This window comes from Leuciscus leuciscus (genome assembly GCF_965113295.1).
Source record: "Leuciscus leuciscus genome assembly, chromosome: 14".
Classification (NCBI taxonomy): domain Eukaryota; kingdom Metazoa; phylum Chordata; class Actinopteri; order Cypriniformes; family Leuciscidae; genus Leuciscus; species Leuciscus leuciscus.
In genome coordinates, this window is record NC_138738.1 from 15,296,631 (window position 1) to 15,310,918 (window position 14,288).

The 14,288-nt window shown below is 42.7% G+C and overlaps 1 protein-coding gene across 2 annotated transcripts in view; it reads right to left on the reverse strand.

Annotated features, from left to right (window-relative positions):
* The window catches only part of pik3r3b (phosphoinositide-3-kinase, regulatory subunit 3b (gamma)), a 185,808-nt gene that overhangs the window by 21,546 nt on the left and 149,974 nt on the right, over window positions 1-14,288 (reverse strand). The window lies entirely within an intron of this gene.

The window sequence follows — 14,288 nt, forward strand, 5'->3', positions numbered from 1 at the left end:
AACTGTGTCAAACTTGCTTAATTGTAACTGTCCATGATTCAGTTCAGTATGAGCAGATGGATCCAAAACAATGACAAGCAACCGAACAGCCACAGTAATCCGTAAAATCTGTGGGAAAATATTAATCATTTACACCTAATGCATAATGAACGAGTAATAAATGCCAGGACTATTTAAATTACATCCATACCAGCTGTAAATTTAAGACTGATGCATTTATTTGAGGTCACTCTGTTTCAGAGACTGCAATGTCTGGTTTGGACTAAAGTGTATTGCTATCTGCCTCTGCAACACCAGAGAAAGACACACGTGACCATGGGGATTTGAGTGTCAGAAAAGTGTGTGTGCCTTAGAAACCTTAAAGCACAACCAACTGCGGCTTGTTATTGCCTCTCCTCTTATTGGACAGTGAGCTAAACACCCAGTGTTTCTATGGTATGTCTGCAGGGGATTCAGATTTGGCTGATCCAATATGTGTGAGTTACAAAGGAAAATAAATAGCCAACTATGTGCACTGCAACTTTAATGAATTACCAAAGTAATAATCTATGAACTAAGACATGGTGAATGGCAACATTAAAATCAAATGTTTGATAAGTCCTATTTAATTGTATTAAAGTGAAATTCACACACATAAATATGATAAAACTGAGTTTCCTTGATCAGGCCTATCTGGTTTCCTCTGTGGTTTAAATAATACATTTGGTAAACAGTGTAGGCCTATGGAGAGCATTTGATTGGACAAACAGGCCTATCTTTGTAGTGTAGGATGAGTCATCAATATTTGTCCATATAAATGTAAAATCTGCATATGTGCTAAAAGTTTATTTTGTCACTGTTTATGAGTAGAATACCATATAGTTTGCTTCAAAGTGAACACACATGGATTAGATGCCACATGACTCAAAATTTGCTTATTTGCTTTTAAAGCTTGGCTTGGTTTCTAATGCCCAGGTTCATGTATTTAGCTTTTGTATTTAGATTTAGATTATGTTTCCCACTATACCAGCAGGATTTATTATGTCACACTCTTTTCTCCGATTACTTAGTATAAATTATTTTCCACATGTAGGTTTGTGCATGTGATCCCAAAAGGCAGGCATGACTAGCAGAAAGAGATTCTAATCTGCCTGACTACAAGACCCAGCTAAACGATGCCAAATCCCATTGAAAGAATGAAGCAAACATGAAAAGCTAGGGGAGTTGTAAAGGTATATTGATGACCTGGAGATTTGAGGATGGTGAACTGAAGGACATTTTTGACGACATGCTGAAATAAAAGCGGCCTGCTTGCTGAGGGACAATAATCTGACTGTGCAGTGTCTGTATTGACTATATGAAGCTTTGAGCATCTCATATTTTATCTGTGACTGTAACAACTAGAGTGGAAAGTACATTTTCAGTTCAGATGCAAATAAACGGCTTCTTTGTTCCATTTTTAACACAGACATAAGGGCGGCACTGGAGAGGCACACAAAACCCAGAGCTGTTGTGTGACCACTGGTGTGCATTATACATAATTCATAAAGGAGATGAAAGAAGCAATATCATTGTTCCCCAGCTGATATCATGGAGGGGGAAATTAATTTCAATCCACTGTAAATTACACACAGTGAGAGCGATCACCTTTTTAGTTTTTTTGCTGAGCTCATGAGAATCAGACGGCTCTCTCTGTCACTGTCTCCCTGCCATAAGCCATAAGCTTTTTCTCTCAAAGCCAACTGAAAGAAAAGAGAAGAAAACAACTAGAGATGTTTCTTTAAAGGAATAGCTCATCTAAAAATGAAAATTCTGTCATTTACTCCCTCATGTCGTTCCAAACCCGTATGACTTTAGTTCTTCCATTGATTGAACACAAAAAGAGAATTATAGTGGTCACTCTTTTCCATGCAGTTAGTCCCCATGGAAACTGAAGCTTTCAAAAATAATGAAAAAGTACAATAAAATGATCATTAAAGTGGTCCAAATTGCTTGTGCGTTACATTCAAAGTCTTCTTAAGCTATACGATTACCCTGTGTGAGGAACAGGCCAAAACTGAAGTCCATGTTATATTAAAAAAAGTGGCCAGGATATTATAATAATTTCAGATCTTGTGTTCCACACACGGAAAAAAAAGTCATACCAGTTTGAAGCAACATGATGGCGAGCAAAAAGCAACATTTCATTCGGTGAACTATATCCTTTTAGTGCTGCAGTCCGCAATGATAAATATAGACTACATATGAGTAATTCACAAAGCTCATTACTGACTGGACGCACATTACAGACACAGTAGTTCTTTATTATCGGATACACCTTCAAGCATGACTAGATATCAGTCTCTTTTATCCACAAGGCTGCACTAATGGGCGCACTCGGCAGAAGGAGTCATGTGTCTTGGATGATGTACGCTCTGATTCGAGTTAAACAATTAGGCATACTGTCTGGTATTTGTTCTCCGCTTTTCCTCATCCTGAATTGGCAGGATTTTCAGGGGTGCAGATATGCATAAATCACTAGTATGGCTGTGCATGCACATGCGCAACAGAGCGGCCTAAAAATGACAACGAAGTGTTAATGACTCTGCAAAAAAAGAGCAGCACACACCACCCAGCCCCCTGGCTTATTAGCTAAGGCAGAGGCAGCCTCCCTCCGTCTCCATTTCTGGGTGGCAGGCAGTCTGCGCTCCTGTGATGTCATCCTGCAATGTGAGCATCCCACTTGGACTGATGCAATACTCCGGTGACACTCGGTAACAAGCAGCCAGCGTCTGCCAATCCCCGCCCCCATGCCCTCTTCCTCTGTCTCATTGTCTTTCTCTGTCACTCTCCACCTCATGGCCACTTTTCCTACAGTCTTCTCAAGTTCTCTCTTTCACCTTTCTACCTTTCTCTCTCTCTCCTCTGTCTACTTTTCTTGTCATCCTTTTCTTTCCACACGCCTACTCCTCAGCTACCCTTCTCTCTGAACGACCCTCTGGTTGTCATGGCATCAGGCATTGCTCAGCATTCTGCAGTTCAGCAGATAAAGGACGGGCTGTTTAACTCTTACCCGTCTGAACCAGAGTGGTTTGCAAGACACAAAGATAGTATATCAGCAGGCATAATCCACATACCCTAGACTAATTAACAGCTTATGATGATGATTAAACAGGGGCGATAAGATCAAACAGAATATTAGAGAGTTGCCTTACGAAAAATACGTCTATTCAAGTGTGCTATTAGTACTAATCTTTTAAACTAAAAATAAGAAAGTAAACTTTCAGTCTACTTGTTATGTACTTCTCAGAAATATACTTACAACTTATACTGACAGAAAAGTCTAAGTATATTTGGCCTGTACTTGTACTCAATCTTTTGATCAAGATATACTTAAAAGTATAATTAGCCTAAGTATTCTAAGTATACTTGGCTTATAGTTGCGTTTACTCTTTTGATTGAGTATCCTATTAAGTACTTTTTGGTTTTGTTTAGGCTACTCCACTTAGGAATTTACTTGAAATCTACTTTACTTCTGAAAGAATGCATAATCTCCTGATCAAAACACAGATGAAGAAGAAGCAGAAACATGTGATAGAAGATTGCTTATGCATATGTACAATAACGCGATCATCAAACATTAAAACAGAATATAAGTACAAAACTGCCTAACGTTAATACAGAATGAAACGTCGAACCCATGGAGAGGAAACTACTGTGAAGCTATGGGAGTGTTAATGGACTTGATTTACCCCATCTTTGTTTTGATGATCGTTCTGAATCCCATTCAAACATAGTCTTTGACAAAAATGGGATTTTTATCAGCTTTTTGTTTAAAATGTTTTTTTATTTATTTTTTATTAAAACTTACATTCAAGTGTTGATAGTAAAGGATTCAAAATCGAAAGAGTTAAAGTACAGTTAAAGGTATATTTCAAGTATAAAAAATGTATACCAAAATAGGTTAGTTACTAGGTTACTAGTAAAGTGTAATAGGTTACTTAAAGTGTAAACTATAAGTATAGTGTAAAGTTCACTTAAAGATTACAAGAATACTTGTAGTATAAAACTACTAAACTAGTAGTTTACAGAGAGTATACTTCAAAGTGTACATTCATAAACTAAATAATGTGCTACAAGTATTTGTTGGTAAACCATTACTGTACCTGTAAGTTCACTTGTAGTATAGTTGTAGTACAAAGGAAAAACTTAGATGTAAACTAGTTGTGTACTCAAAGTTTACTACTGTTACACTTAATAAAGTATAACTAAAAAGTATATTTGTATACACTAAAAAGTCGGACAATTCAGTCCTAAGTAGTATTGAAACAGTGTATACTTCTAATAAATTGATATTACATTTACATTTATGCATTTGGCAGACGCTTTTATCCAAAGCGACTTACATTGCGTTATCCTATACATTATGAGAACGGGTTGTTTATACATAGGTATGTGTAATCCCCTGGGATCGAACCCACAACCTTGCGTTGTTAACACAATGCTCTTACCACTGAGCTACAGGAAAGCTTATTAGTATACTTGCTACATAAAGTATGGTTATATTTTGAACAACTCACTTTTGATTTTGAACAACTCACTGTTGTGTCCGCCGGTATTTTGACAGTCAAAAATAGTCGATCTCCGGATGTGAATGAACTGACTCTGAATTTTAGTATTGCTTCTTATGAGCATCCTATCCATCTTTAGTCTCCTCCTTGTTACGTTGCATTCGGAGAGCGACAATTTTTGACCGTCAAAATGCCGGCGGACACAGCTAACGTGAGTTGTTCATAATGTTTAGTAAATTCTGTGTACACAAACAATGTTCTCAATGCTCGAGTTCATGTGTAGAGCCCCTGGTGATACTTCGAGCAAAGTTTCATGTTGTGTGCGCCTTCTTGTTTTAAAAATAGCGATTTTTTTATGCTATCATAGTTGTGCCCCAAGCACTCCCATTCAAAAGGCAATTTGACCGAAAACGAAAATACGGTCAAACTTAAAAGTGGCGTTTCCATTCTAATTATGCTTTTAAACGAAAGTTTGCCTCGGGTATTAACAAAAAGACCCTAGGTTGCATTTTGGTGACAGTTATCCTTTAACATATATCTTTGCATTCTTTCATGAGACTAAAGTGGCTGAACGAGGTCTGCAACTATGAGACAGTGTCAACTTGAGAAACAAATAGATTAACCCTTTGCCACAATGGCAAGGCTGCACTTAGAAGCCAAGTAATGAATGGACTCCATCAAAAGATTAGAGGCTGAACCTGGGTGTGCCTCTTCAGGGGTGGATTGAGGTCAAGAAAGATTAAAAATCCTCTTTCTGTTGCCTTATAGTGTCTTACCTACATCATTCTACTTGCTCATACATTCTGAAACAAGCTTTGTAAGCCACTCTGGATAAAAATGTCTGTTTTGAGAATGAAAAATGGACAGAAAAAAAAATCTTCAATGATTACTTGCATTTCAAAAGAACACGCAAATCTTAAATAACTGTAGGCCGCACATTTCTTTAGAGGAAAAGAAGGAGTTACCCTTTAACATTTGTTGTATTTAGTAACTTCACTGCGTTTATATTATCTATAATAAATCCATATTTTGGATTTAGAGCCATGTCTACGAGGCATGAAAAGGTGTGTTAACACCAAATTTTAACTGCAAGAAAAAAAACAAATAATGCAGTAGAAATCTGATTCATAAATGATGATTCAGTTTTGCTTGATGACAGCACTGAACTGTTTTTATTTTGGTGTAAAATATTGTGTATGTAAGTTATAATGCATCCTCCTTCTGTGGTTTCAAAAAGGGAGTCTCATTTGCATCTTTCCATTCTTTGTTTGGATGCAATTTAAATGCCTAGCAACACAACCGTGGGAGTTGAAGGCAATCAGCAGTTGATACAATGACATGCGTGTGTCACTGATTTCAGTCTTCTATCAAGGGATGAAACAGACATCAGGTGCTGGTTATAATTATAACTAGGAGCCAGGGGGAGAGAAGGGTAGATGGATAGTTTGTTCACTTCAGCAAGAAATCTCATTGGAACTCAAGTTTATCAGACAAATTAATTACGCACACAACTTGTTACAATCAAGGGACACGTTAAAACCCTGGATCAAGGTCCTGAAATGATGTAATCCCACTGGATTCACACTTAATACAATAACACACTTCTAAAGACATGGAAGTGATAACTTATAAAACAAAAGTTTAAGAGATCAAAGTTTGATTAGTACAGTGGATCACAGAATGTTCCATTCCATATGCTTTATTACATGTATTAAAATGCACTAAAAAAATGTGTATGAAAATACAGAGAATGGGAGTAAAGTTGTTGTGTCATGGAGTATGTTTGATGCATATATATATATATATATCATTCCTGTTTATCATGTGATGTTTTTTCTTGTTTTTATTATATATATATATATATATATATATATATATATATATATATATATAATAAAAACAAGAAAAAACATCACATGATAAACAGGAATGATAAATAACAAGGATAACAGAGGAATGCAGATAAAACAGATCTCTGGTATTGTAGCCAAAAGTCACAAATCCTGTTTGGTGGCTCTAGTTTTAAAGTGAAAGTTATGTCACATTGAATATTTATTAATGAAAATAGGGTGGAAAAACAGAACAAGTATACTTAAGTCTAAGTATAACTATAAAAGTGAATATAGTTAACTGATCAAAACAACATGCAAAGGGCCAGAAGCATAAATATATGTGTATGGGAGACTGGGCGTAATATAAAACTTTAGCTTTGATCATGAATTTTAATTATGTAACATGAAGTTTTCCCTGTAGCCATACATGGTTGGGAGAAATGCAGACACTGGTAAATACAGGTGCAATCCAAGGATTGAGGCTTACAACATGCACATTTGGTAACCGAGACAATCATTTGTCTTAAAGCAGCTGCAGGTTCTTATTTCCTTGCATTGTGGTCCAAGCAAAATAAAACTCTTAAAATATAATGATTATTTTCCAAAAGTGGGTGGGGAAAAATACATCTCTTCAGTTATAATGGTTACTACAGTCCTACATACAGGCCACGGTCAGCTGCTTTAGGCTGAAGTGTAAAAAAAAATCATATACATAAATTGTTTTATTATTTATTATAAAACATATCTGTTTCTGTACAAGCAAAACACCATCACGCATGAGGGAGCTGAGAGGCCAAACAGCCCTCTAGCTGTAACGGCTGTGCTATTGGCAGGTTTAGAGATGGCAGTGTGTGATTGTTAGGACTGGAGGAGCCAGGTGGATAAACAAGGACTCCATGAAATTCATAAACATGCTCTTGTGTTTGTCTCTCTCTTTTGCACACATGTACTGTAACACACACACACATTTAAAGAAAAACATGGTGTTTGTTTGCATAGTATGCAAATCCAGACTTCAACACCATATACTGAGGAAATTAAGTGCTTCTGGGTAAAAGTAGAATGGTAACATAAAAAATTAGCTAACATTAGTTAATGCATTAAACCTTAAATGCATACATTTTTCGCCAATCATTATTACACATTCGGGTCTTTAGCGACCCGGGTCTATATCTAACACGGATGGATTTCTACCTGTCGCCATAATATAAATGTAACTTTTTGTAAATACATTTTAGAGTAACAATTACAGAGGAATTAAATAAGGCATATTTTGTTACCTTTTGGAGCTTGGAAGGGTTCAGTTTTAGCAGATGTGTTATACCATCATCACTGTCCTCGTCAGACCCCATTTCCCAGTACATTTAGCATCTGGCTCATATTCGCGATCTCAAACATATTCTCAAAACTATAATTTTCTAAATCTTCAAAATCAATATTTTGATGGCTGACAGCTTCTTCATCAGATCCACCATCAAGTTACACTGACAATATTTGATTGCGCTCAGTACTTGCTCTGCATTAAATCGCTGAGCCATTTCAAGTTTTGCTGATGATACGTCTTCCTATTATTTTGTTTTCTGCCTTCAGTAACTATGAGTGAAACGTCACTTCATCATTGTATATCAGACATTGCCACCTTGTGGAATAAAGGTGAATTGCACTTATTCAGTCATCAAAGATTCAATTATTGTTGAGCAAATTTTTTTATATTTACACTGTTACACACCTCGGATTGTAAGTGACCCCAATAATTTTTTTTATTACAAAAAATGAATGTGAAAACAGGCATTATTTCATATTTTTTTTCTTGTTATATTGTTTATAATGAATTGACTGAGGAATACTAATAAGGTTAATGTCTAACTTTAAAGGAGGGTATGAATGATGTTCCGAGTCACTAAAGTTCTGAGGTATGCGTTTAAGGGTTTAACTAACATTGACTAACAATGAGCAATACACTTGTTACAGTATTTATTAATATTTGTTAATGTTAGTGTATAAAAATACAACTGTTTATTGTTAGGTCATAATATCCACCAACAATATTAATAAATAACTTCCCTAGTGAAAAAAACGTATACCAAAATGTATTTAAAATACGTTTATGTCATACTACTACCTACATATTTACTGACATATCACTTGAGACTAACTGAGGTAAATATTATAATTTAAATTGAGTACTTCTTTATTGCACAATGCACATTTCTTAATGTTACGCCTACATTTGTTTTAATATATGATCACTATATAATATCAGTCTTTAAATGCAAGATATTTAATGTGTACCTAAAGTATACTTGCAATAGTTCCCCTTTAGCACAATCCAATATACTTAAGTATATCTTTAGCAAAAGCAAACTATGGCACTGCTGGCTCAGCAAAATACAGTTCTCTTACGAGAGGTTCTCTCGTATTGCGTAAGTTAGCTTACGCTACGGGAAAGTCATCTTTTCTCGAGATCTGAAGCCCAAAAATTATCCTTAATTTTTATAATTTTGTCAACGCAGTGCAGCAGCACGCAGACCTAGGGCAGGCTTACTAGCGTGCCCATTGGCTGCCCTGCGGCAATTGCAGCAGCCTATCGCTGAGCCTTAGACGTGACGTCACGTCCAATGAGCGCGCTTGGCGCGCCTCATGCATCACAGCCCGCGAAAGAGGGGGTGTGGCTTAGCGTATACAAGCGAGGCTCAGAGGCTGCTTCACTGATTTCTGTCTCTTCAGCGACGCTCTCCGCATCGCTGGACTCTGAGGAAGCCGCCGCCGTTGAAACAAGCGACCAGCATGCCGAGGATATCAGCCTGAGGACGCCGGCCGTCTTCGCCCCCTTCAGCCTTCCCTGCCTGCTCCGCTATCCGGCGGATTATATCCTTCTTTGCTCTGTGTTGTGTGTGTTCGCCCCGCAACACACTGCATCTAAAAGAGCGCGAGGCGTTGTTGCAAATGCCTCGCTCCTCCTGTGGCTCGTGCAGAGCCCCGCTCAGCGACAGCGACCGCCATGTGATCTGCGCTCTCTGCCTGGGCCTCGACCACGCAGCCCTCGCCCTTAGCTTCGGGCGGCTGCGAACTCTCCGAGGAGATGCCGATGTCGACCCTGCAGGCTCGACTCCCCTTGTTGGACACTCCTCCTGCCTCTCCGTCTGCCTCCGCCACGTAAAGAAGAAACGCCGTGCTCAGAGGCCTCCGGAGCCGTATGCAGTAGCTGAGCGCTCGCCGGAGCCCCTCCCGCGAGCCTCGCTATCTCCTTCTCCCCCCCACCTCCCGACGCGCAGCGGCCGGCTTTCGCCCGCACTGCCGTCGCCTCAGGGGATGAAGCAGACAACGCTGCTATCATAGACATACCCCCCTCTGTCAAGCCGCGCAAACGGCGCCGCTCACAAGGGATGTCAGAAACGGACGGTCTCGGGCTATAGCTTCCTTTACGTTACAAGAAAGCTACTTTTATTTATTTTTTCTGTTTGCTTCTCCGAGCTCGCGGCCAGCTTTCTTACATACAGAAAGCGAACCCGCATCTCGCACCCTCCCGCTCACAAGGATGGTGCTTGAGTATTTATGAGCCATCAAAGCGCCCAGCTCTGTCAGTCCCCTTACAAGAGGCTACTGCAGCAGCTTACATCGCAGCCAACGAGCCAGTAACACAACTCACACAACGCCTGCACACAAATGCCGTTTTTAAGGCGGCCCAGATAAATCTCATAAAGAGTATAAATTCGGGTTGTCCGGCTCATGCTGAAGGTGTCATAAGTGTAGAAAATGTGCCCACACCCTTGTGCTCACTGCTACACAGAGTGCACTCTCATAAAGCGGGCACGCGCCGCTCGAGTGATAAGCGTAGAGAATGTGTCCACGAATCTGTGCCCACACCTACCCACTGCCCGCTCTGCCACACAGTTACCCCGGGTTGCAGACCCTCTAAAGCGCTCAAACACTGGCCATGTGACAAATGTAAGCCCTGCGCCCGCTCACGAGTGCGCGCACTTACTAACAAACACGATACCCCTCATGCCGCTCTCGCGACATCTTTTTAACAGCGAAATGTGCCCCATCCATAAAGATCGAGCCGTCATACGCTGTACAGCCAGTCACTGCTGTCTACCAGCCCCCGTGTTCAAGCACCGGCGCGCGGGCCGCCCCATCTTCTCTGATACAGGTTCCCCATTTCGCGCATTGCGGCGATCTGAACCCAGAGACCATTCGACCCCTAGCTATGCGTGCGGAAGCATGGGAAGCTATCCAGGGCATGTCAGAATGGGTGCTGAACACTATAGAACACGGCTATTCGCTTCAATTCGCTCGCGCTTTTTAGCACGGACGGAGACAAGAGTGAATTCAGAAGCAGCGCATCTGCTTCATGCAGAAAATAGCAGAGCTGCTGCACAAAGGGGCTATAGAACAGGTCCATCCTTCTCTGAGCGAGTCGGGCTTTTACAGCCGTTGCTTCCTCGTACCCAAGAAGGACGGAGCGCTAAGACCTATTTTAGATCTGAGACATTTGAACAAAGCCCTCATGAGACGGCCGTTCAAAATGATCACAACCAGACAAATCCTTGCGCAAATTCGCCCAGGAGACTGGTTTATCTCTCTCGATCTGAAGGACGCGTACTTTCAGATCCAGATAACACCCCGTCACAGGCCATTCTTGAGATTCGCCTTCGACGGTCGGGTATATCAATACACAGTCCTGCCGTTCGGCCTGTCTTTGGCACCCCGTACATTTACGAAGTGCATGGACACGGCTCTTGCTCCCCTCAGAAGACGGGGAATGCGTATACTGAACTATCTGGACGACTGGCTTATTCTGGCGCAGTCTGAGACAGAGCTTGTGTCTCACAGAACAGTGCTTCTCAGCCACTTGGAAAACCTGGGTCTCTCGGTTAACCTGGGCGGCCGGCGACTCGCGAGTCAGGGTGAATCAAGGCTGCATTTCAGCCCTACAGCCCTGGCTGGCAGCCGAATGGTATCGCACTGGAGTGACGATGGGAGCGATCTCGCACCGGAAGGTTGTCTCGACAGATGCTTCCAACCAAGGTTGGGGAGCGCTCTTCGAAGGCAGACCGGTCTATGGCCGCTGGTCAGACCAGGAGAATCTCCTTCACATAAACTGTCTAGAGATGCTCGCGGTCGAGAAAGCGCTCAGGCACTTCCTCCCAGTCCTCCAAGGTCACCATGTTCTAGTCAGCACGGACAATACATCAGTAGTGGCCTACGTGAACCGCCAGGGCGGCGTCAGATCCAAAATGCTCTGCACCCTGGCGGAACGCCTCCTCGTGTGGGCTCAGCACTCACTGCGCTCGCTGTGGGTCCCGACAGACTGTCCAGGGACAATGTTCCCCCTGGGGAGTGGTCCTTGCATCCCCAAACAGTCCAGTCACTGTGGCGCCGTTTCGGCAAAGCGAAAGTCGACCTCTTTGTGTCAAAAGACAACGCTCACTGCCCAAAGTTCTTTACGAAGAACGAGGACGCGCTGGCCCAGACCTGGCCCAGCGGCCCACTATATGCCTTCCCGCCGGTCTCTCTGTTGCCACAAGTCATCAGGAGAACCAGGGAAGTGCGCCACACGGTGCTCCTCATAGCCCCGTACTGGGTGAACCAGACTTGGTTCCCGGAGCTAATACAGCTGGCAGACACAGTCCCCTGGCCGATTCCGGCGAGAAGAGACCTTCTCTCTCAAGCCCGCGGCTCGATCTGGCATCCCCATACAGAGCGCTGGTCTCTGCATGCATGGAGACTCAACGGATACCCGTTGACCTGCCAGAAGGGGTTGTGAACACGATCACCCAGTCTCTACAGGTCTAAATGGTCTGTGTTTAAAAGTGGTGCATGTGGGGTATCGCAGGTATTGGTTTTCCTTCAAGAGCTGCTGGACACGGGCAGGTCCCCTTCCACGCTCAAAGTCTATGTTGCGGCCATCTCAGCTTTTGCCGGTTCGGCGCTGGGCCGCGCATTAGGAAGGAACGAGTTCGTCACCCGCTTCCTTAGGGGAGCCAGGAGGATGAACCCCCGCGACCCCCCCTTGGTTCCTATGTGGGACCTTTCACTGGTCCTAGAGGCCCTGAAAGCGCATCCCGTTGAACCCATAGAAACTGTGGATATGAAATACCTCACGCTCAAAACCGTTTTTCTGATAGCTCTGTCTTCAGTCAAACGTGTGGGAGACCTTCACGCGTTATCTGTTAACGCCGTGTGCCTCGAGTTCGGACCTAATGGCTCGAAAGTCATTCTTAAACCGAGGCATGGTTACGTCCCCAAAATATTGGGCACTCCCTTCAGAGCACAGGTCATTTCTCTCTCAGCCCTGCCGCCTTCTGGCAGCGAGGTCGATGGTAATCTCCTCTGCCCGGTCAGAGCACTGAGAAATTACGTCACACGCTGCGCCGCTATCAGGCGCTCGGAGCAGCCTTTCGTTTCGTTTGGTGGGCGCACCAAGGTCTCGCCGCCTCGAAACACAGCCTGTCCGGATGGATAGTGGACGCTATCGCAGCTACTTATGCGTCTAAAAACCTGCAGTGCCCTCTGGGCATCAGGGCTCACTCCACCAGAGGCACGGCCTCTTCGTGGGCTTGGTCCAGCGGAATTTCCATTCATGACATTTGTACGGCGGCGGGCTGGGCCTCCCCCTCGACATTTGTTAGGTTTTACAACCTGGAAGTTCCTGCCTTGCAGGCGAAAGTTTTATCAGTCTAAGTCACGCGTAGGCCGGCCCACTGTCTGTGTGCGGGCTACTGCGGTTGATTTAGCTCTCCTGGTTGAGCTGCATTATACAAGGGTTTATCAGCTCAGACCGGCCGTGCCGCTCTGAGCGCCCTAGTGTGTGCTTATGTACTGCGCTAGCCATTCTATTGGCCGCCCGGTTCCCACTCATCGTGTTCCCCGGACTTCCCCAGGGACTCATTTAGTGGATGATGGGCGCGCACGGCGTTGACAAGGGAGTTCCCGTAGCGTAAGCTAACTTACGCAATACGAGAGAACCTCTCGTAAGAGAACGTAATCGGTTACTAACGTAACCTCGGTTCTCTCTAGAAGAGGGAACGAGTATTGCGTAACCCGCCACGAGCTCATTCGCTTCAGCAACAGAAACCAGTGAAGCAGCCTCTGAGCCTCGCTTGTATACGCTAAGCCACACCCCCTCTTTCGCGGGCTGTGATGCATGAGGCGCGCCAAGCGCGCTCATTGGACGTGACGTCACGTCTAAGGCTCAGCGATAGGCTGCTGCAGTTGCCGCAGGACAGCCAATGGGCACGCTAGTAAGCCTGCCCTAGGTCTGCGTGCTGCTGCACTGCGTTGACAAAATTATAAAAATTAAGGATAATTTTTGGGCTTCAGATCTCGAGAAAAGATGACTTTCCCTTAGCGTAAGCTAACTTACGCAATACTCGTTCCCTCTTCTAGAGAGAACCGAGGTTACGTTAGTAACCGATTACGTTTTACAAATCTTAAAGAAATATTCATTAACAACATGAAGTGCTAGTATAAGTTTGTTAAAATATGTTTGTAATACTTGTAAGTGCTAAAGTATAACAATACTTAATTTGATTAATTATGAAAAAGCATACAATACAACACGCTGCCTTAAATATCAGCACAGCTTTACAGCAAAAGGTAAGGAAGAAAGATGTGGGCAAGATGAGTGGTGACAAGTGGACATTAGGTAAAGAGCCTGAAGTGGCAGGCTGGATAGACAGGCATAGAAACAGCCTTTGTGTTTTTAATGTTTTAAGATGACGCAAGGCTCCAAAGAGCGAAAAGGAAAAGATAATGACAGCAGCTTAAAAAAGAGGATGAAGTAAGTGACTAACTGTGCATTTGAAACGTGTTCAGACAAGCAGAAGAAGATTACTAGAAAGGCTATATTTTAAATCAGCTGTGCTCTCTTTGTTCAGCAAGTATGCTGTGGTAAGCAGGACATGGCCTAGAGCCGTGAGAT